Genomic DNA, 21,307 nt, shown 5'->3' on the forward strand with positions numbered 1-21,307 from the left:
GAAGGTGAGGAGAGGCGAGGGAAGGCAGAGGGGAGAGTATGGTGGGAAGGTATAACACACCTTTTGTTTTAGCCATAATCACCATGACATTTGGACTACGAGGGTGTAAAAGCAATAGCCTTCTTTGGGATCCAAGTTTGGAGTTGATATGACTTAAAAGTACTTCTCGAGATGTTGCTCAGACAAAAAATGTCTGTTGTTTTAGTCATAATGATCTTAAAGTTTGGCCTAGAGCATTGAAGGGTCCAAAAGAAATAGGCTTCTTAGGGATCTCAAGACCAATCAACAACCAAAGACCAGTCCACAAACCAAGTTTTAATATGACAAGTACTTCTCAAGATATTGCTCAGACAACATTTCCTTTGTTTTAGCCATAATGACATTTTTTTCTGCCTATTGACCCCTTGCACAGGCTCACCATGAAGGTGGGGACATACGTTTACGTGTAAGCGCCACGTCGCCTAAAATGCGGACTTCACTGAATAACGCACAGTGAGATTGCCCACCAGTATGGCGCATCCAAGATTATTCTGATGATGACGTCAGGTGAATTGGGTCAATACAAAAATATGTAGTCCAACATCGACAGACCTCTGGGGTGGGGGGGGGGATCCCGAGACCAATCCACAAACAAAGACCAATCCACATACCAAGATTGGAGTTGATATGAGTACATTACTTCTCGAGATATTGCTCAGACAACATTTCCTTTGTTTTAGCCATAATGACTAATTTGTTTGCCTACAGTAAAAAAAGAACAGACCACATGAAAAGTTTGGAGTTCTTCTGAGTTACACATGTATAACTTGTACACACATGCCCGCATGCACACATATTTCTTTGTTCTCCCATTGTTTGAACAGTTTATTTTTCAGATGCCCCCATTGGTTTCTTACACAAAATCTACCAAGGACTGTCCCCGGTGTGACTTTTTCCCGGATCCCTTTTGTTTAAGTCCTCAGTAATCAATAGTAGACAAGCCCACGCACAAATCACAACACCAAAACACCACAGCTGTGTTTATGGTGTCAACCGAGGACTTCTTTGTTCTCCCATTGTTTTGACCACTGCAAGTTGAAAACTAAATGATCTATCCTTACATGAACATTTTAGTAAGCTAATAATTATTTAAAATATCTGAACAGGTCAAAAACAATATTTAGAAAAATTACATTTATGAGTGTAAAATGGAACATATATTTCAAAGAAGATCCTCGCCTGCAGGCCAATAAGCGTCCTGACATGGTTTTTGTCATCATTTTATGGTCTGACAAGCTGGTGATTCTGCAAATAATTTGTGTATTTTTTAGTATTTAGCTTTTTGCACTGTATGCTATGATAGTTTTTTTAGCATGTTTAGCATGTAGCCGCACGATTAACCAAGTGAGTTGAATAGCAGTCGTCGCGACACGACTAAGCAATCAAAAATCGCAATTACAATTCGCAATTTCCCATGAGTTGGTCCAAAAGATATGGTTACGACTATGTTCCAAAAGATATTATATGGTTCCGTTCCAAGCTACGCTTACGTTCCTTCAAGTTACGCTATAATATAAAAAGGGAAGTTTTCAAGCCCGAGTCAAGCTACGCTTACGTTCCAAGATACGCAGCTACGTTTTTGTTTCAAGATAAGCAGCTACGCTTACATTCCAAGAACGCTTACGTTCCTTCAAGTTACGCTATAATATCAAAAGGTACGCAATATCCACAATCTGCTATCTGCTAGAGTTTCAATTCTCCTTCAATCACTAGATAGATCACGTGATGTGGTTGCTATTCGGGATTCTATGGCTTGCCAATAATACTGGGGAAAAAACACATAAAAACACAATGAATGAAACCATAAAATTAGAAACTACTAGAAATTTAGAGTTTGTAAAACAAACTCTAGGTGTTCGAACGTGTGAAAGGGGTTGTTTCAAAAGTATGTATACATTATTAGTCATAATAAAAAAAGTACAGACATGTTGCTAATTATGAAGGAAATTATGTATACCATACAGAAACATAATTTTTTTTTTAATCATAAACTCTGACACAGACATCTTGTAAAATGTTTTAATCTGCTGCTAGAGGGCGCACTTATGTTTGGTGACCTTATCGGTGTTATTTTAAGCCATTAAATATAGCCTTTTCAAAGCATTTTACAGTCACTTCCGGTTTAAACAGGTCAAAAGGTCAAGAAAAATTCACCAACATATCCATTTTTGTGAAGTAGTAAAGGTCTTTCATATGATGTATAGATTGTCTACATAGCTTACGTGGTTGAGGAAATATGAACTTATGAAATATTGATGACTGTAGAAAAGACTAACTTACCGAAAGGGAATGTATGTTGAAAAAGCCTTGAACGGAGACTATTGTACGCGAAGCTTTTTCGCGCTCTACAGATGATCACTGGAGCGTGACTCTGCTGCACCCCTAATACACACTACACGTGGTGTATAGGCCTCTGTGTCAAATGTTTACGCACATACCAATGGGGGATTACGTAGTTCTTTAGACATAGATGTTGAAATTTTCAAACTCTCTTTTGAGCCAGGAGACAAGGTCTAAATGGGTACATGTCTGTGAGGCGTTTACGGAGTTGTCAATGACAATTCCGATGATGTATTGATTGTAAGAATCCCTCATGTAGATCAAAAGTTATGATTTTTTGAAATAATAAACTTTGAATTGTCATAACTCAAGAATGGATGACGTCATTATGCTGCAACTTAAACGCTTTCTTCTCCTAATGAATATCTAACTATGTGTGAAGTTTCAAGTTCAAGATGCTCTATTAGCGGACAAGGGACGTAGAGAAGAAGAAGTATCAATAGAAAAATTTTTTTTTAAATAAATAAAATAAAAACGAACAAAAAATAAGAGGTGTTCCGGGCTGTTGGCCCGAACACCTAAAAAATTAGGAAAATATTTATAGGGGCATATACAAATAAAAAAATATATAAAAATATGATGCAGCTGCAGGCATGATATACTGGTCATTTGGCAAAAACATGAAATAGTTTAGATAGTGGAAGGGCTGATCTATACATGGTGTAAGGCTATCGTACACTTATCACAATAGTCTGGTTTTCCCAAGGGCAACACATCGGCAAACATTTCAGAAATACATCAACGCTTTTCCAAGGAGGTTGAAAATGTAACTGCAGAGCTGTAGAGACAGCAGCTAGCAGCATGTCGATTGCAATCTGCAGCCAACAACCACAAGCCATGAACCCCAAGCTCCCCCTCAAGAAGTTTTGCCATGGTGCAGATGTTGAAATCGCAGGGATATAACACTGCTGGAGGAGAATAAATGCTGCACTAGAAGGTGAAATGGGTGCCGCACACACACACACACACAGCTCATGTGCTGGATGTGGTCATGAATTACAGGGATGACATGCTGGCAGCAGAGCAAATCCACAATAATGACAGTTTTTCAGCATGCAGCTTATAGGCAGCATGTTTTTTGGCAGCATGGGTGACTTGGTGCTAAAAACCATAGATTCATCCCATCATGTTTTGTTTGGGCAATAAGGGATAGGCTTCTAGCACCAAATGGTGTTTATATTGGGTTCAGACCTGGAAAGCTCTTAATACCAATAATATTGAAATTGTTCAACATGTTCTAAAATATTTTAATTGCTTGAGTTTGATGAACAAAAAGAAATTTACTGGAGCGAGACGTGAACCAATGACCTCCGGATTAACGTACAAGCGCTCTACCAACTGAGCTATCTAATCTAGCCCTATGCTGGTGGTCTCCCTATGAGGCATCAAATATTGACTAATAGGGAGACCGCCTACATAGTGCTGGATAGCTCATTTTGTTAGAGTACAGGTACGCTAATCTTGAGGTTGTTGGTTCAAGTCTCACTCCAATTAACTTTCCATTGTTCAAACCCAAACTACTTTTAAAACTTGCACAGTCAGTTCCCCTTGTTGTTTATTGCATATTTTAGTATGAGTGTCTCCTCACTAATCTTTACAGCTCAGCTCATTTAAATTTTGCAATTGAGACATACATGTAGGAGGGTGATTATAAGCAACTGCAGGCTTTAGCTATTTTGTCATGCATGTTTATGTACTGCTGTATCTGGTTTGTACATAGTGAATGTTTCTTACACACACAAATATTAAGTATAACAACAAGAATAAGATTTAGAATATGTTTAATTTGCATCAGGGAAAAAGAATATTCATTTTGGTTTTACCCATAATTATTAATAGATTCGTGTGAGCCACTGTATTTCGTAACTTTCCAAAAATCTGTGAAAAGAAATCACAGACAAATTACTTGGGTGGTATTCGAACCCACGACCTTTGCAATTCTAGAGCAGTGTCATACAAACTAGTCTAATTGGCTCTAGAATTGCAAAGGTCATTGGTTTGAATCCCACCCGAGTAACATGCTTGCGTTTTTTACAGAATTTGATGGAAGTACTGAGTATGCTATCAGTCTGTATGCTTTTCACACATCGGTGTTTATGGGTTAAACCAAAATGAGGAATAAGATTAATAAGAACAAAATTTAGATAAAGAAATTACATTGATTTCAAAGGTGTATCATTCATAATAGTAGACCAGCCAAACACGAAAAAGAGCTCTAGAAAAAATTTGGACGGCATAGTTTGTTAATGGCTGGCATCCATGCTAGATATATTGTTCATGGCCTTTGGCAGACGAATAGGCCGGATGCCACCCTCAATTTTGAATTTTAAGGTCATTCCGGGGTCAAAAGGTCAAAAAAGGTCAAAATCTGTGTTTTCAGGATTTTTAATCAATAATGATCTATGTAGATAGATCTATCCATAGAATGTATTTTAATTATCATGGTAACATCACAAGGTTGTCAAATGAAGAGTAAAACTTTCATTTTGTGCACAAATGTATGGCGAAATGAAACATAAAAGTGCGATTATCTCAAAAACTGTCCATTTGCGCATATCAAAGTTACATGTACTCCAGATTTTTTTGGGAACTTTTATTTTATAAATTAATGGTTCTGATCAGTCGATAGACATCCCAGGCAGTTTTTAAAATCGTAATATTGAACAATTTTGGAAAGTTCGGGCAGGCGCGAGGGGTATCCTGAAACTAGCTTTTGCTAAAATTGGTTTATTGAGTAGTGTCATTGTTCAGTATTGTATAGCGTATAATGAACTACACAACGGAAGGCTTTGGATGGTAACAACCAAAGCCAGTCATGAGAACTATTTATTCCGGAACATTTTTATTTACTTACATCATAAATAAGTATATTTTGGTAATTCTGGACACTATGTAGGGTCTTCTGTTGCCTAGCAACCACGCTTTAGTCATACCTATATAGGAGATTCGTTTCATAAATGAAAACGGGCCACATAACTTCCACCTGTAATTTTGTTGGGTATAAAGTTAATTTGTATGTCTGAGGCTGAACATTAAAATTACTTATTTTGTACAATAAGAGTGAAATATTAGTTATTAATACCATTATATCATAAATGTATACATCAGTAAAACTTTACGCAAAAATGTTTATGTGAAGCACAGTTTTTTAGAACAAATGTCCCTCACCTGTAAAGCATTATTTAAACTGTTTAACTTACCATCGCTAAAATTATTTGCAATTGCATGTGTATATCTTCCCGATACTACCTGCATAAACTTATAAACACCTCCCAAAAAGGATAAACAAAACGGTGTCCAGCTGTTTGTTATCTGGAGCTAAAATCCAAAAGTCCAGCGACAGTAAAGGTCAACACACACAGAACTGGTCAAGTAGCTGGCCCTGTCAAGGTCTGGTCTACTGAAGCCCACCAACCATCTCATGATATACTGGGTGGTCTGGTCTTGTGAGCACAATTCTGGCACAACATCCATTGTTATGTGAGGTTCTACTACATGTTCGCCATTGTGAATGTTTTAGTCGAAAGAGAAAACCGTGATCTCCAGTTTCTTTTGTGAAAGGATTGTCACATTATCTTTCAGAGTAAGTAACCGTTTTCTTGTGATTCTTGTGTTTTGGGTTTGTTTTTTTGAAGTATGGTTGTTGGGTTAGACTTCTTCCTCCATGGCCGGTAGGCCCTTTTTCCATGGTTAAACCCTATTATGAAGGAGGTTTTATGGTCTAGGCCTATAAGTTTCGTACTGTGATAGCAAGAACCATAACAAAATGAGCATACTATTAGACTGCTAATTAAACAATTTAAATACAAGTGGAGAATTTTACTCTATCAGCAATGCACTTTTTCTTTTTAAAAAAGCTAGATTTCAACCCTTTCATACTGCAGTTAACTTTACTGTTATTGTTATCTTCATTTATAGTTATTTTTGTTTACATTATTTCACATATGTTTCTCTATGAGTGTTTAACCGTACAAGATGAGAAAAATCATGCATTTTTTTCTATGTAAAGTTCTTAAGTCACAGTATTTCCTGTTGAAATGTTCATTATTTTAAAACCTCTGATGCCCATAGGTGAGTGTATGTACTTCACACGATTATATCGATACTGACAATGCGCATTCACCGTTACTCAGCCGGTGGGACCGTAATTGATATGTGATCATTACGTAATCACTAGCCGTAATCTGGCCTGTGTGCTTTTGCGTGGCTGCAAGGCACTACATGTAGGCGTGGAATGATCATCTCCAGATGGTTCGACTTAGATTGTACTCTGCTAGGCTAGCAACTTATGAATATTCATAATGACCTTTCTGTTTTAAATGACCAGACATTTCAAGAGGTCCTTAAAAGATAGACGAACATCTTATGCAGTGATTTTAAACGTGCATAGAATTTGTCTTTTGCGCTTCCCTTTTTCTGTGTTTCACTTTTTCTAGAAAACTGCTAGTACACATGGGAAAGAAATTGCATGCGGGGTAACCTTTATGCGGGGACCTAATACAGGCATAGTTAAACATACTATTTTATTTTATAATTTATTGTTAACTTCCTAGGAAATAAACCCGACCTGTTATCAGTACTCGTAGCTTCCAAAAAGATGGATCCCCTGTACACCTTAAAGCGCAAGAGAAAGACAGACACCGATAAGGTAAGATGTTTTTTTTGCAACAGCACTTCAGGTGACCTGCGTGTAGCATCACCAGATGGAAAGGAGAGAACATGGGCTGTTGCCCAGCAGCGGAGAGAGCTTGGTGATACCAATTATGCAGATGTGTTGGAAAGATGTGCATCTCTCTCTGAAGAATCATTTAATGCCCAGGAAATTAGATGGCACAAAGACTGCTACTCTTCCTTCACCTCGAAGAACAAGATACTCCGTATACGAAAGCATGAACCTGCGAAGGCTTTACCAGGTTCATCAACTAGCGCTGTGACAGAGCCGGGTCAAAGCTCCTCATCTTCAGCATCTTCAAGAAGACGTGCTAAGCCAGCAATCAACTGGTTACTCTGCATGTTTTGTCAAACCTTGGGTAAAAAAAAGGTCCACAGAGTTCAGACGCTGGAAAAATCTGGAGAAATTCTAGAATATGCCAACACTGACCCGGTAATGAGATTAAGACTGTCAGGAGTCAATGATTTAATCGCAGCCGAAGGTTGTTACCATCTTTCATGTTTGATATCGTTTGAAAGGCGATCTGCGAAAGTGAAATCATCAAGGGCCCAACAAGAGCTTCAAGACGATGAATGCATGCTGAAGTTGTGCAGAAACTTGGGTGCAGGTTTGTCACGTGGCCATGTATACAAAATGGGAGATGTATGGGACAGATACCACAGTATGTGCAGTGAAGCAGACATTCCAGTCCCAGTAAGTTACCAGTCCAGAAGAACGACCTTCTACAAACAGGTTCAACTGTTAATTGGACGGAAGGCAAGTTACGTACGAACTCTTCCAACCGGATCACTCCTAATGTACCCTGGTGAGAAATCAGACTTCATAATATCTAAAACCCTGACAAAGTGTCATCAACAACAAGGAACATTTTCCTCTGACTCTGAATCAACCGATAATGAAGATGCTGCCACGATTGAAATTGCACAAGACAACATATTTCAAGAAATGGTTCATGTGGCCCTCCGGGTTAGACAAGATCTGCTCGATACACCAGGCCATTCTAATGCCTGGCAAGATCTGGATCAAGATCACGTAGATAAAGTTATCCCAAGCAGTTTGTATCTACTCCTGCGTCTTATGTTTGGGGGTATAGATATGGTACATCAGCATCAGGGTACCGAAGACGATGATGTCAAGCAGACTGTCTGCAGTATTGCTCAGGACATTGTGTATGCTGTTTCCAATAAACGAAAGTTGACACCCAAGCATGTTGGCTTAGGTCTTGCTCTACACCAAGCTACCCGCTCCGAGGCACTTCTTGACCTGTTCCATGCGGCCAACCATACCATCGGTATCGACACTGTGCGAAGAATCGACACAACCATAGCTCATAACATTCTAGAGAGATTTGCACAGAATGGTTATGTCTACGTCCCAGACAATATTGTCAAAGAGAGGATGATTCACTGCTCATGTGACAACATTGATGTATTGGAAGCAACACTGGATGGAAAAAACACGTTCCACTGCACACAAATGATGGTATGGCAAAGAGGACCCCCTCCCCAGCGTAGTCAAGGTAATCTAGAAAGCAGTCACATCCTGAGACCAAGAGCAATCAAGCCTGATGCCCTGCAAGAGTTTCAAAGACTTCATCATGCAAATCTCCCAGTGGGACGCAGACCATCACATTCATTTAAAGGTTACAAGAAGATTGAGATTGAGTGGTTTACCAGCAGCAACTTTGACGAAAGACCGAAGGCTCGAGCCAAAGATTTAGCATGGGTGGTGTCACGCCTACATGACGATGGGGAGGATCGATCTGTACCTGCATGGGGAGCTCTTAATGAGGCCACCAGTTTGGTTGATCCCCCCGTGACAACGGCAGGGATGTTACCTATTCTTCAGGCGCCAGCAGATGACAATGATACACTCACCACTGTGATCAATCGCTTCATGGACATTTCAAAGCACATTGGTCAAAAGCATACCATCATCACAGCTGACCAGCCATTGTACAGCAGAGGAAAAGAACTTGTATGGGCTAATCCTAAGTTCTAGAATGTGATTTTTCTCATGGGAGGACTGCATATCTGCTTCAACTTCCTGAAAGCTATAGGCCAACACATGGAAAGTGCAGGGCTTGATGACCTATGGACAGAAGCAGGCGTTTATGCGGCCAACACAACTGAAACCATGTTGGACGGCAAGGCTTACTGTCGCGCTGTTAGAGGACACCAGCTGACGTATGAGGCTTTGTGGCACATCAAATGGCCTATGTTTGAGTCATGGATGTTGGAAAATCGTGAACGAGATGTAGAAGTTGAAAAGCTTGCCAAAACTGTGGCTAAGCTGTTCGACGAGGAAGGCGACAACCACAGAACGGAACTTTGTGAGGCAGTTGGCGAAATTTCGAACTTCATGAGCAGCAACACAATTACAGACTCCCTGAAGGAGTTTAGCATGCATCACTCTGACAATCCAAACTTCAGACTGTGGTCTACGTACATGGCGATGGTGGAGATTCTGCTGGACTTTATCAGGGCTCAGAGAGATGGCAACTGGACCCTTCATCTAGAAGCATTTTCAGCAATGCTGCCATGGCTTACCATCTACGATCACACTAACTATGCCCGATGGGGACCTGTCTTTCTTGCGGATATGAAACTCCTCGAAACGACAGCACCAGAGGTTCATACTGAGTTAGTAAACGGGAACTTTGTCGTCAAGAGGACCAAAAGGCGCTTCAACCAAGTTCCTGCCGATCAAGCAACTGAGTGGATGAACAAGACATGCAAGATGCAAAATGGCATAATTGGAATAACAAGGAACGATCAAGCAAGAGACAAATTCTGCATCACTTGGTCAGAGCGATCAACCATCACTCAAGACGTACGATCTCTCTTCAATATAACAGAATATACATAAGACCATCAAAGCTGACAGAAAATTGCTCCAAAGATTACTAAATGCTGTCACTGGGGGCCGACCATTGGAAATGGAGAATATTCTGCAGCATGAGCTTTCTCCAATCCCGATGCCTCTTGCCAAGGCTGGAGGTGAGATGAACTCGACACCAAAGGCGGACCTAATCAACATCTTAATGTCAGGACTACAGACACCACCGGAAGTTCCAAAAAAAGACATGAAGACTTGTGTGCTGATAGATGGTCATGCACTTATCCAAGCTCTTGGAAAGCCTCAGGGATGCCAAACATTTGGTGACTACGCTGCTGTATTCATTTCTACCGTGACGAAATACCTTGGAGGTAATACAACAAGAGTTGATGTGGTATTTGACCGTTACATCGGTGAGGGCTCAATCAAGGCAGTAACTCGATCCAAGCGCACAGGGAAAAGAAGGCCGATTCGTAAGCTCATCGATGGACCTCATGTCCCACTTCCACAGGTTTGGAGTCAATTTGTTGCCCTGGGTGAGAACAAGGCTGATTTAGCCAAGTTCCTGTCTCAGGCCATCTTGGAAAAAGATCTTACAGAAGGGCACGAGATAGTGACAGGCGGCGGTTTCCTTGATATGACAAACGCCAGGTCTAACAGGAGAGATAATGTAAAACTTCAAGGAAATCACGAGGAGGCTGACACCAGGCTGATACTCCATTCATGTGAGGCGATCACTGAAGGATATAGAAGAATTCTTGTTGTATGCAGAGATACTGATGTCATGCTCCTCCTTCTGCACTTCGTTGCTGCAAAAGCTGCTGAGGTGTGGATGATCTCCGGAACTGCAAGACAGAGGAAGTGCTATCCAATACATGCAATATACGGGCGACTTTCACAACCTGTGAGAGACAACCTTCTCAGCTTCCACGCACTAACGGGCTGCGATACAACCTCCTCATTTACTGGCCACGGGAAGAAGTCATGCTGGAAAACCTTTGAAAAACAACCGCTACTCGTCAAGGGAATTGGGCGTGATGGAGAACTTGCGTCAATTGAGCAGTTTGTGTGTCATCTGTATGGTACTCCTGAGCAGTCCAACGTCAACAATTCTAGGCTCCAACTCTTTGGCAAGGCAAATAAGGGTCTGGAAATGTTACCCCCAACAAGAGATGCACTGGAACTTCACTCAGCACGTGCCAACTACCAGGCAAAGATATGGTTGCAGGCTGACAAAGAGCACATAGACGTCTCCCCGCCTATCGACACTGCGGCTTGGAAGAAGGTGTCTGAATGCTTGGAAGCTGTATGGACAAGACTACCCCCTATCCCAGATGCCTGTCTAGAACTAGTTTCCTGTGGCTGCAAATCAAAGTGCAAGACGGGCAGATGCAGCTGTTTCAGAAAGGACCTTAAGTGCACATATGCTTGTGGATGTGACGCAATTGACTGTAGCAACCCGGCTGGCCAATAGACTAGCAAATTCAGACGATTGTGTACACACAGCTGTAGACCTTTAAGGCTATGTTTATTCACTCTTACTTTACTTTTTGGCCACCTCCCAAGTTAGAAAAAGTCAAACAAATCCTTGCCAAAAGCGAACAATTTGACAGTGTTTGTAAAATATAAAGCACTGACTTTTGACTTTTTGTGTGATTTACAGAAAAAACCTTCACCAAAAAGGTATTTAAAACAAATATTATTTGATACACTATAAGCCACTTTCCGAGGTGTCACATTTTTTATTTTGTAATAACCTACATGGTTTGCAAGTGAAACTCACTTTTTTTTACTAACAGTTAAACAATTTAAATTCAGAGAGACATTTCAAGCCCAACCATACATTTTTGGGCGCAATTTAACTTTATAATGTGGCGGAAGTTTCCCAATGCGGCCTATTTTCATTTGTGTAACGAATCTCAAAGATATCTCTAAAGGGCGGTTGCTAGGCAACGGAAGACCCAATATGGTGTCTAAATTCCCAAATTGTACCCATTCATGATATAAGTAAATGGAAATGTCCCTGATTAATAGTTCTTATGACTGGCTTAGGTTGTTACCATCCATAGCCTTCCGTTGTGTAGTTAATTATACGCTATACATTACTAAACAATGGCACTACTCGATAAAACCATTTTAGCAACTAGTTTCAGGATCACCCCCGCACCTGCCCGAACTTTCAAAAATTGTTCAGTATTACGATTTTAAAAACTGCCTGGGATGTCTATCGACTGACCAGAACCATTGATTTTCAAAATAAATATTCCAAGAAAGATCTGGAGTACATGTAACTTCGGTATAGGCAAATGGACAGTTTTTGAGATAATCGCACTTTTATGTTTCATTTCACTATACGTTTGTGCACAAATTTAAAGTTTAACTCTTCATTTGACAGCCTTGTGATGTCACCATGATGATGAAAATACATTTTATGGGTAGATCTAGCTACAAAGATCATTATTGATTAAAAAGTCTAAAAACACACTTTTTGACCTTTTTTGACCTTTTGACCCTGGAATGACCTTAAAATTCAAAATTGAGGGTGGCATCCGGCCTTTTCGTCTGCCCAGGACCATGATCAATATATCTAGCATGGATGCCAGCCATTAACAAACTATGCTGTCCAAAGTAAAATTTTACTCCTTGGCTGGTCTACTATAACAAGGACAGACTCAAAAGACAAGAAAATGAACCAAGAATACGTAATTTTATCTCAACTTGTTAAATTTAATGATCAAGTCAGACATGAGACCTTCCACTTGGTACATGTATTTAGGAATTAGAGTGTGAGTAAATTTTGGCTGATACATGTAGTTGTGATTTTGGCTGACATGAACAATCTTCAATATAATCATCTGCAACAATCCTTTTAGGGAAAACATTAAAGGCAGTGGACACTATTGGTAATTACTCAACATAATTGTTAGCATAAAAACTTACTTGGTAACAAGCAATGGAGAGCTGTTGATAATATAAAACATTGTGAGAAACGGCTCCCTCTGAAGTAACAAAGTTTTCGAGAACTTAGAAGTAATTTTTCACAAATTTGCTTCATATGAAAGCACACAACTTCGTGTGACAAGGCTGTTTTTTCTTCCATTATTTTCTCGCAACTTCGATGACCAATTGAGTTCAAATTTTCACAGGTTTGTTATTTTGTGCATATGTTGAGATACACCTACCAAAAAGTGTCTATAAAACAGATGTTACAAAATACTCACCTGCAGTAGTTTTATACCATGTTTCCTCAAATGTAACACCAATGGTTTTAAAACCATTGGTGTTACATTTAGACTGACCCACAAATTAAAATAGTTTACACATCTTTTAAATTTAGTGTTGCCATGCCGCACTACAGAACATGTATGATTTCAACCCCAAAGCAAGTGTTAAAAGAATGGAATATCCAATTACTTTAATTCTTGTTCATCCCATCCAGTCTCTCCTGGACTAGTTTCTCTATGGATGGGGCTGGCACTTTTGCAATGATGAAAGAAATGGATGGATTATCATCAGATAAAGTAAAAAGTGACATGCTATGATAAATAACCAAATACCCGCCCACTTATGATCTTTTAGCTGCAATCCTTTCCATCCTGTGATGTAGCTGTAGGTCTTCGGTTTGGGCTTTGCATGTGCTGACCATTTCTTTTACCAGTAACCTTTTGGAGAAACCGAAGAAAAGGGAAATATTATTTTGAGATCAGAAAAATACACCTTGGTTTGACGAGTTCAAATGTTCTGGAGCTCTTGAAAAATGAAGAATTTGATTACAAGAGGATGTATTGAAATGATTATGTTCCTGGAAATATCCTTGGGACGGTTTATGTAGTTACTAGAGGTGTAGTTTATTAGTAAAAAAAAACACAATGTCCACAGATTTACATTAAACTTACACAGTTTGAAGATCATGATGGTAGAAAGCTTTCTTCAAAATATAAATTGCTGAGGTGCTGTATTTTTTGAGAAATTAGTAAAACAATGTCATGAAAATAATTTTCGTCTCAGTGATCATGAGACGAAAATTATTTTATTAAAAATGTATTTTCATGACATTGTTTTACTCATTTCTCAAAACCTACAGCACTTCAGCAACTGATATTTTAAGGTACGCTTTCTACTCTCATCATCTTCAAACGGTGTAAATTTAATGTGAATCTGTGGACATTGTGTTTTGTGTTACAAAAAGTACCCAAATCCTTTAAACACCCCCACGTGACGCACTCTCCACCAATAGGAGTAGAGAAACTGTCTGGGGTATTTATGAATATTTATTTATTTAACTGATTGGTCAATTGATTAAGTTTAAACATAATTTGGGATGCTTATCATCCTTACTAGTAGCTGAGCAGCTGAATTGCGAATGATGCGGCTTTGTGTTCAATATGCAGGTTTACAATGGGTGCCTTTGGCAGCCACAGCCACATCAACCCGCTATGAACATGGAGCATAACAAGCGATTGAAGGGATCTTCAGAGGGCCAGGAGAAAAACTCTTGGGCACCAGACCACCAAAACATAACTCAACTCACATATGGCCTTGGCCAGGTTTCGAACCAGGACCACAGTGGTGAAAGGAGAGCACTGATGTACAAGCCACCCATGCCACTCCAAATGGTTGATTAATTTACAAATATCACTTATGATTCTTTTGAGAATAGTCATATAAATAAAGCATTTTTGATAACACACTTACCATTTTATGTTTTCCTTTCATACTGAAATGTTTCAATTAACTTACAAAAATGTGATAAAAAGAGTTCCCTAATGGAAAAAAAAAGTGTTTTGAGTTACCTGATCTGAACACCTTCATGAGTTTGGTAGAAGTGAGCCCCGGCATTCGATCATCTTGTGTTGCAGCAACTGATTGGCTCGATCTTCATGTGCATGTAAGCATTAATACATAAAATTAAATTAAGGTAACCACAGAGATACTGTTCGTTTTTGAGTAGGGAGAAACTGTGAATAAGGCACCTTCAGACCTCGACACCATGGTCTGAATACACATTGAGGGAAACTACTAACCAACTTGAGTCTTCGCCCTCTTATTTCCCCCATAGATATCCTGCCTCCATTTTATGTTGTATTGCTTTTTTTCTACAGGGCCCTAAGGCGGATGCCATAACAGTGTAAACAATAACTACAACAACTATGTAAATAACAATAATGGTACTAAATAATAATAATAATAAAAATGAGACATTAAAACTATTTTGCATAGTGTATTTATGTTTATCTATTTATTTAATTTGTTTATTTTTTATTTATTTGATTTTCGATCTCGAAGGAAACCACTCAACAGGGTCAAAAGTATTTTTTAGAAGCTTGTTTCATTATGATTTATTCAAAAGTTTGTTATTGTCATAAAATAATATCATGTTTGTATGTTGGGTGGTATGTCACTCAGCACTCAGCACTTGACTTAGCAGGAATCTACATGTAGCCTACCTTGGTGAATATTCCGGTCAAGTAGTCATCCGGACCACTAACACACAGCAACAACAGTAGTAACACGAGTATAGAGAAGGTCTTAAATTCACACAGTCAAACAGTGCACTTGTCACCAATTGGTTTGAATTTATCATCTATTATCATGGGCACCATCATCTAATTTTGTCAGCCAGATTGACCCTGTACACTTTCTGTTGATGAGCTTTCTTTTCGATTTGCACATTCAGAATTGTGGAATCCCCAGGGTGGTCCTCTCCTGTTCGAGGCTATTTATTATGCTGTAAAAACGCATAGCAAGCTCGAGCTCGATCCCCAGTGCAGTAGGGTCTACAGATTATAAAAAGTTCTTGAACATGAAAAGCTGCCAGACACACACAGACGATCAATCGATAACACGTACGTGTAAAAAACCTATGCCATTGCTTCAGCACGGGTCTCGCGTACTTGTAAATGACCCATGCCATTGCTTCAGCACGGAAGATTGAGCGCGCATGAAAAAAAACTTGCGCCCTCCGGGGTGGTAACAGCTATCGTCGCACTGGTTGAAATGGGAATTTCCGTGGCACGAATTTTCGTTGTGCGTTTGACGGGATAGCCTCTTTAAAGCCATTGGACCCTTTCGGTTCAGAAAAAAAAAAAAAAAGGTTCACAGATTTACAAATAACTTACAGGGTTTATAGAAGGCAATGGTGAAAGACTTCTCTTGAAATATTATTCCATGAAATGCTTTACTTTTTGAGAAAACAGCAAAACAATATAAATTCTCGTTAACGAGAATTACAGACTTATTTTAAACACATGTCATGACACGGCGAAACGCGCGGAAACAAGGGTGGGGTTTTTCGTTGTTTTCTCCCGACTCCCGATGACCGATTGAGCCTAAATTTTCACAGGTTTGTTATTTGATATAGAAGTTGTGGTACACAAAGTGTGGGCCTTGGACAACACTGTTTACCGAAAGGGTCCAATGGCTTTAACTGCAGACTGTAATAAATTGATTTTTGGGGTTGAACAAAGAATTGACTAGAGTGGGATTCGAACCAACGACCTCCGGATTAACGTGCCGGCGCTCTACCAACTGAGCTATCTAGCCCTATATTGGCGGTGTCCCTATTTTGTCAATATCTTTGTTCGGGGGTGCCAGTCAGAAGCCATACAACCGTTAACTGCCGTGTAGCCAGGGATCACACCCAAATTACGATACAACCTGGGAAGTTGCAGCCAGGGGATCACCTTAAGGGAATGCGACTTTTTGTTTCAGATATCAATATAAACCACAAGGGAAACTGACTGGGTAAATTTGTAAATGATTTTTGGGGTTGAACAAAGAATTGACTAGAGTGGGATTCGAACCAACGACCTCCGGATTAACGTGCCGGCGCTCTACCAACTGAGCTATCTAGCCCTATATTGGCGGTGTCCCTATTTTGTCAATATCTTTGTTCGGGGGTGCCAGTCAGAAGCCATACAACCGTTAACTGCCGTGTAGCCAGGGATCACACCCAAACTACGATACAACCTGGGAAGCGGCAGCTAGGGGATCACCTTAAGGGGATGCGACTTTTTGTTTCAGATATCAATATAAACCACAAGGGAAACTGACTGTGGTTTATATTGTAATAAATTCTGACAAAACGTACTAAATAATATGTCTACATTAAAGAGAAAATATATCAGATTGGTTTTATATCTCCTGAAACCATGGAGGAAGAACCCATGCTGAAACCAAACATTACTGGTCTGAAATGGAGGAAAACAGATTGTTGTGTTGTGCTCAGTTGTGCTTCAAGGAGGGGGGTGGGGGATGTTTTACTGTCATGCCTTGTAATATCTCCAGATTCTAACCTAGTAGCCATGTCCTAGGGCAACATTGTAATTAAATTAGTTTAGTAGGCCCTATAATTGAATGACATTTTTGATTTATTTTGAACAGCATACTAGCTTCTGAATATTCATTAAAATACCTATCAATGAAAGTAATAAAAAAAACATATGACGTCGCTCCAATATCGTGCATGCATTAGCACTGTAAATGGCGGACTATCTCAGTCTCACACACAACGCAAAACTAAAACTTTTAAGATTTCAACACACGGTGAAGTGCAAGTGTTATTGTAAAAAAGTTGGATAGAGATGATTTTTAGTTTTTGATTGTGGAAAATGTTCCTGTTTATAAATCCTTATTTTTGTTTACACTACAGTATTGAAGAGAGGAATTGCTGTCGGTCAAGTGTACATGTACGTGTAGCATGCACACTGATCAGATCGGATCGGCTGCCCATTTCCAGCCCGAGTGCTAGCGTCGGTCAGTCACGCCGTCGCGACGTGTCGGTCACCCTTTTCCCGCGAAACGTGCGCGATGATTACCAGGGGTGCGTTCCACTCACGCAAACGACTCGCAACTGTTCGCGCAAACGTTTTTTTATCGTTTGAACGATTGGTGCATATACGCGATGTCAATATGGCGGCGCCCTGAAATGAAGATGGCGCGCACCATACGTAGGTTTTTTTTTAACTTCGTTTTTGCTGCAATAGTCCTCTTTTTGACATCATTACATCAACTAATTAACTTTGTTATTCTAAATCTGCATTATCATCCACCGAAAATACAATGTAATTATGTTTGTGACAAAGAAATAATACCGTATGCTTGTCCGCCATTTTAAAAATCACTCGCCAACACCTCCGAAGTATGTTCGCCTAAAGTTGCCAACATTCGCCAACGGTGGCGGCGAACAACTCGTTCCACTTGAAATTGTTGGCGAACGTGCGCAACTGTTGGCAACGTTTGCGCGAGTGGAACGCACCCCTGGTGCCAGACACATAAGGCTCAATTTATGGCTCAATTATTTTCGTTCCAAATTTAAACCTTTGACGGCTGTTGACGTCCTTTGTATGAGACTTTTTTATGTCTTATGTTTATGGGTGTACATGTCTTATTTATATGAAACTACGTCCAATATACAGAGGGCACTGTTAAATATATTTGTGTTTGCCTCTTATATTTGAGTTTTTGGTCCTATTTATTTTTGAATCTATTATATATTTGCCGTTGATCCTTTATATGTTTTCGATGGTCTTTTATCGTAGGTGGTCCTGTTTTCGAGGTGTCCCTAAAATCGTGGCAAATCTTTTACCTCTCTGTGCGCGATGTGAACAGTCCATAGATAAAAATTGTGGTTTTATTTGCCAAGCAAAGAGTCTCCTCTCCCTTGACCAAAACTTAGAAACACGTAAGGCTCCACTGGTCATTTGCACTAGTATATGCAAAAAGTTTGGTACTTCAGGCATTTCTACAAGGTACAAAAATATGTCATAATGTTGAGGCCATATAAAAATATTTGCCCACCGAAAAAGTTTCATCAAACGCTATTTCAATTCACAATTCATGATGATCAAAATCATGTGACTGAATGTTTTGCTGAGCATTCTTGAAAAAAAATACCGAGGCTTAAAGAAGCCATGTGCCTTATATAATTTTCTAATACTTTTGGAGATTTTTATTTTGTAACCCTCGTATCAATACTATTATTAATATTAAAATTTAAACATCAGCTTGTTGATTCAATTATCACTGTTTATTTATACGCTTTATTATAAAAAATATATATAAATTTTTTTTTAAAAATCAGATTTGGAAGGCAGTAATTATTCACACTTTTTACATGTTTTATATATTTTTATTTTTTGCAAGTTTCCATGGTAATTTAAAAAAATTATTATAAAAAAATATTTTGAATAAAATGAAGGCAACTGCTGGCTATACAGTCATACACAGAGTCTCAAAGAACACTTGTAAACACTGCAGATGTTTCTTCCATGTATGGCTTCACCGGGAAACCATACTTTCTCGTTTGCTGTGAAAACAGGAAAAACTCATGTGTTTAAAATAAATCCGTAATTGTTTTAATGTTTTCTCAGAAAGTAAAGCATTTCATGGAACAATATTTCAAGAGAAGTCTTTCCCTTCTGTAAACCCTGTGTGTTATTTGTAAATCTGTGAACTTTTAATTTTCTTCCTGTTCCGAAAGTGTCCAATGGCTTTAAACCATTGCATTTCGTGGTTCCAATGTAAAAAGGAGAAAAAGAAACGTAAATAAAAAGTGCCGGACTCACTAAAAATTAGAAAAAGGCAATCTTCACTACCGTACAAGTACAACATGATCATGAACATGTAAAAGTTAAAAATACAAACAAGAACTTAAGACATTTGTAAAAATGTAAGAAGAACAAAATAACAACCATTGATGGTTAAAAAGGAATAAAGTGCAGTTAGGAATGCATTGTGCTCTTGGTTTAATATGTCACATTTTAGTTTATATAAAAACAACTTACATTATTTCAATGCAAATGGCATGACGACCACCACATTTCCCTACCTCTCTGAGCTCTGATCATAAAATTCGATTTGTTGTGGGAGAGGGCCGGCTAGGAGGAGCGGAGCCCCTGAAGTGAAGAGACGACAGGGAACCAGTCTTGTTTCTAACACAGATGCCAGACAACAAGCAGACAACTCGTCCGCCGTCGGACAACTCGACGATTTGACAACTCGACTGTGAGACAGCTCGATTAGAGGGTGAAAAGAACCGGCATGTTTAGACGGAAATGTAAACCAGTCAACTCGCCCCAGCAAAGTCGCAGTACAAAGGCGGTCCCCTCTCGATCAATTGCAAAGTCGCCCCTGTCAACGTTTTTTTCCCCTTTTTTTCATGATTTGTTGGCCTCCTCCATTTCCCCCAAGCATTTGTTCCTGTCAAAGCCTCAAATGTTTTTGCTTTCAACTATAGTAGTTTTTTGTATGGCTCTCAACAGTTAACATTAATTGACAAACATAATTGAATCCTCTTTGATTTCTTGAAGTGTAACAGATGTTTATATTTTTCTAAAAAAACACATACAATAAGTAATATAAAAACAGTACGATTTCTGAGAATTAAAACATGAGGAAATGAATGTTTGGTTTTTAATAATAAAAACAAAACTTTCCAGCTAACTTACACGTAATAAACATTTAAAAAACCCAGTACCAATAAAAAGTAAGTAATTATAAACAATATTTTTTGATATTTTGTCATTACAACTTTTAAAAACTTATCCCCCGTATTACATATGAAAGAACACCAAAATCTATTAAAATAAACTCATTCACACCACATTCAAGTGAACTTACATTTAAAATTAATAAAAAATTAAATAATTACATAATTAAAAAAAGGACGAGTTGACTTGGGACGTCCGAGTTGACTTGGGACCGAGTTGACTTGGGACCGAGTTGACCAAGTTGACAGGGGGCCAGTCGCATTTTGACAGCTGACAAGAAGTACGTGGCGTCTATGGTTACCGTACATCTCGTGCATGCACACCAACGGTACGGTGTCGCAGCGCCGTGGCCCTTTTCGAACCCACGGCTTTACTTACTTCAGTTCCAGCTTCGGCTCAGGCTAGCTTGGCCCCGCAGTTGTTTTGACAATGTGCGCGCGCGCTGACGACAGGACGGAGCCTGCCTGAAGCCGAATCTGAAGCCGTGGTTTCGAAAAGTGACGATATTTCTGTGTCCATTATCATGCAGCGAGATGGCAATGTACCTACACGTACACATGGATGGTGTGACGGCTCTGATCTGTCGACCACAGCGACCGAGCAGCTGGATGATGAACACTATAAATATATCAATCAAGAATGTAATTCCGAATTCATGTGGCCTACATCGTTCATAATTTTATGATTTAGTTGTAATTTGTATCTATTTCTACCTCCATGATGGTTGTATTAAATCAAATTTGGTAACTTAACGCTAGGGAGTAAATCAGTAGGGGGCTAGGTCGACGACGGAAGTTGTCTTGTCCCCGGACAAATCGTGCCAACCTGGTCAACAATCGATCTGTTAAAAATTAAACAAACAGTGAAAAAAGGTAGGAACCATTTTGTTTAAAGTAATATTTGAAAGTTATCCGTAATATTTATTACT

At 39.2% G+C, this 21,307-nt stretch overlaps 2 protein-coding genes across 5 annotated transcripts in view; one reads left to right on the top strand and one right to left on the bottom strand.

Moving 5' to 3' along the window:
• Window positions 1–19,849, bottom strand: part of LOC117305105 (cytoplasmic dynein 2 light intermediate chain 1-like) — a 111,094-nt gene extending 91,245 nt beyond the window's left edge. Inside the window, exon 1 of one of the 2 annotated variants that reach the window (XM_033789893.1) lies at window positions 19,675–19,849. The gene's annotated coding sequence lies outside the window, so the exon portion shown is untranslated. Of the gene's footprint in view, window positions 1–2,197; window positions 2,222–19,674 lie in introns of those variants that run through there. The other variant, XM_033789975.1, reaches the window with a different exon arrangement.
• A 1,096-nt stretch (window positions 19,850–20,945) lies between these two features.
• LOC117289147 (clathrin heavy chain linker domain-containing protein 1-like) overlaps window positions 20,946–21,307 on the top strand; it is a 67,252-nt gene continuing 66,890 nt past the window's right edge. The window contains exon 1 of one of the 3 annotated variants that reach the window (XM_033770152.1): window positions 20,946–21,020. The gene's annotated coding sequence lies outside the window, so the exon portion shown is untranslated. Of the gene's footprint in view, window positions 21,252–21,307 lie in introns of all 3 variants that reach the window. The other 2 variants (XM_033770145.1, XM_033770160.1) reach the window with 2 other exon arrangements.

The sequence above is a fragment of the Asterias rubens genome, chromosome 1 (genome assembly GCF_902459465.1).
Source record: "Asterias rubens chromosome 1, eAstRub1.3, whole genome shotgun sequence".
NCBI classification, from domain to species: domain Eukaryota; kingdom Metazoa; phylum Echinodermata; class Asteroidea; order Forcipulatida; family Asteriidae; genus Asterias; species Asterias rubens.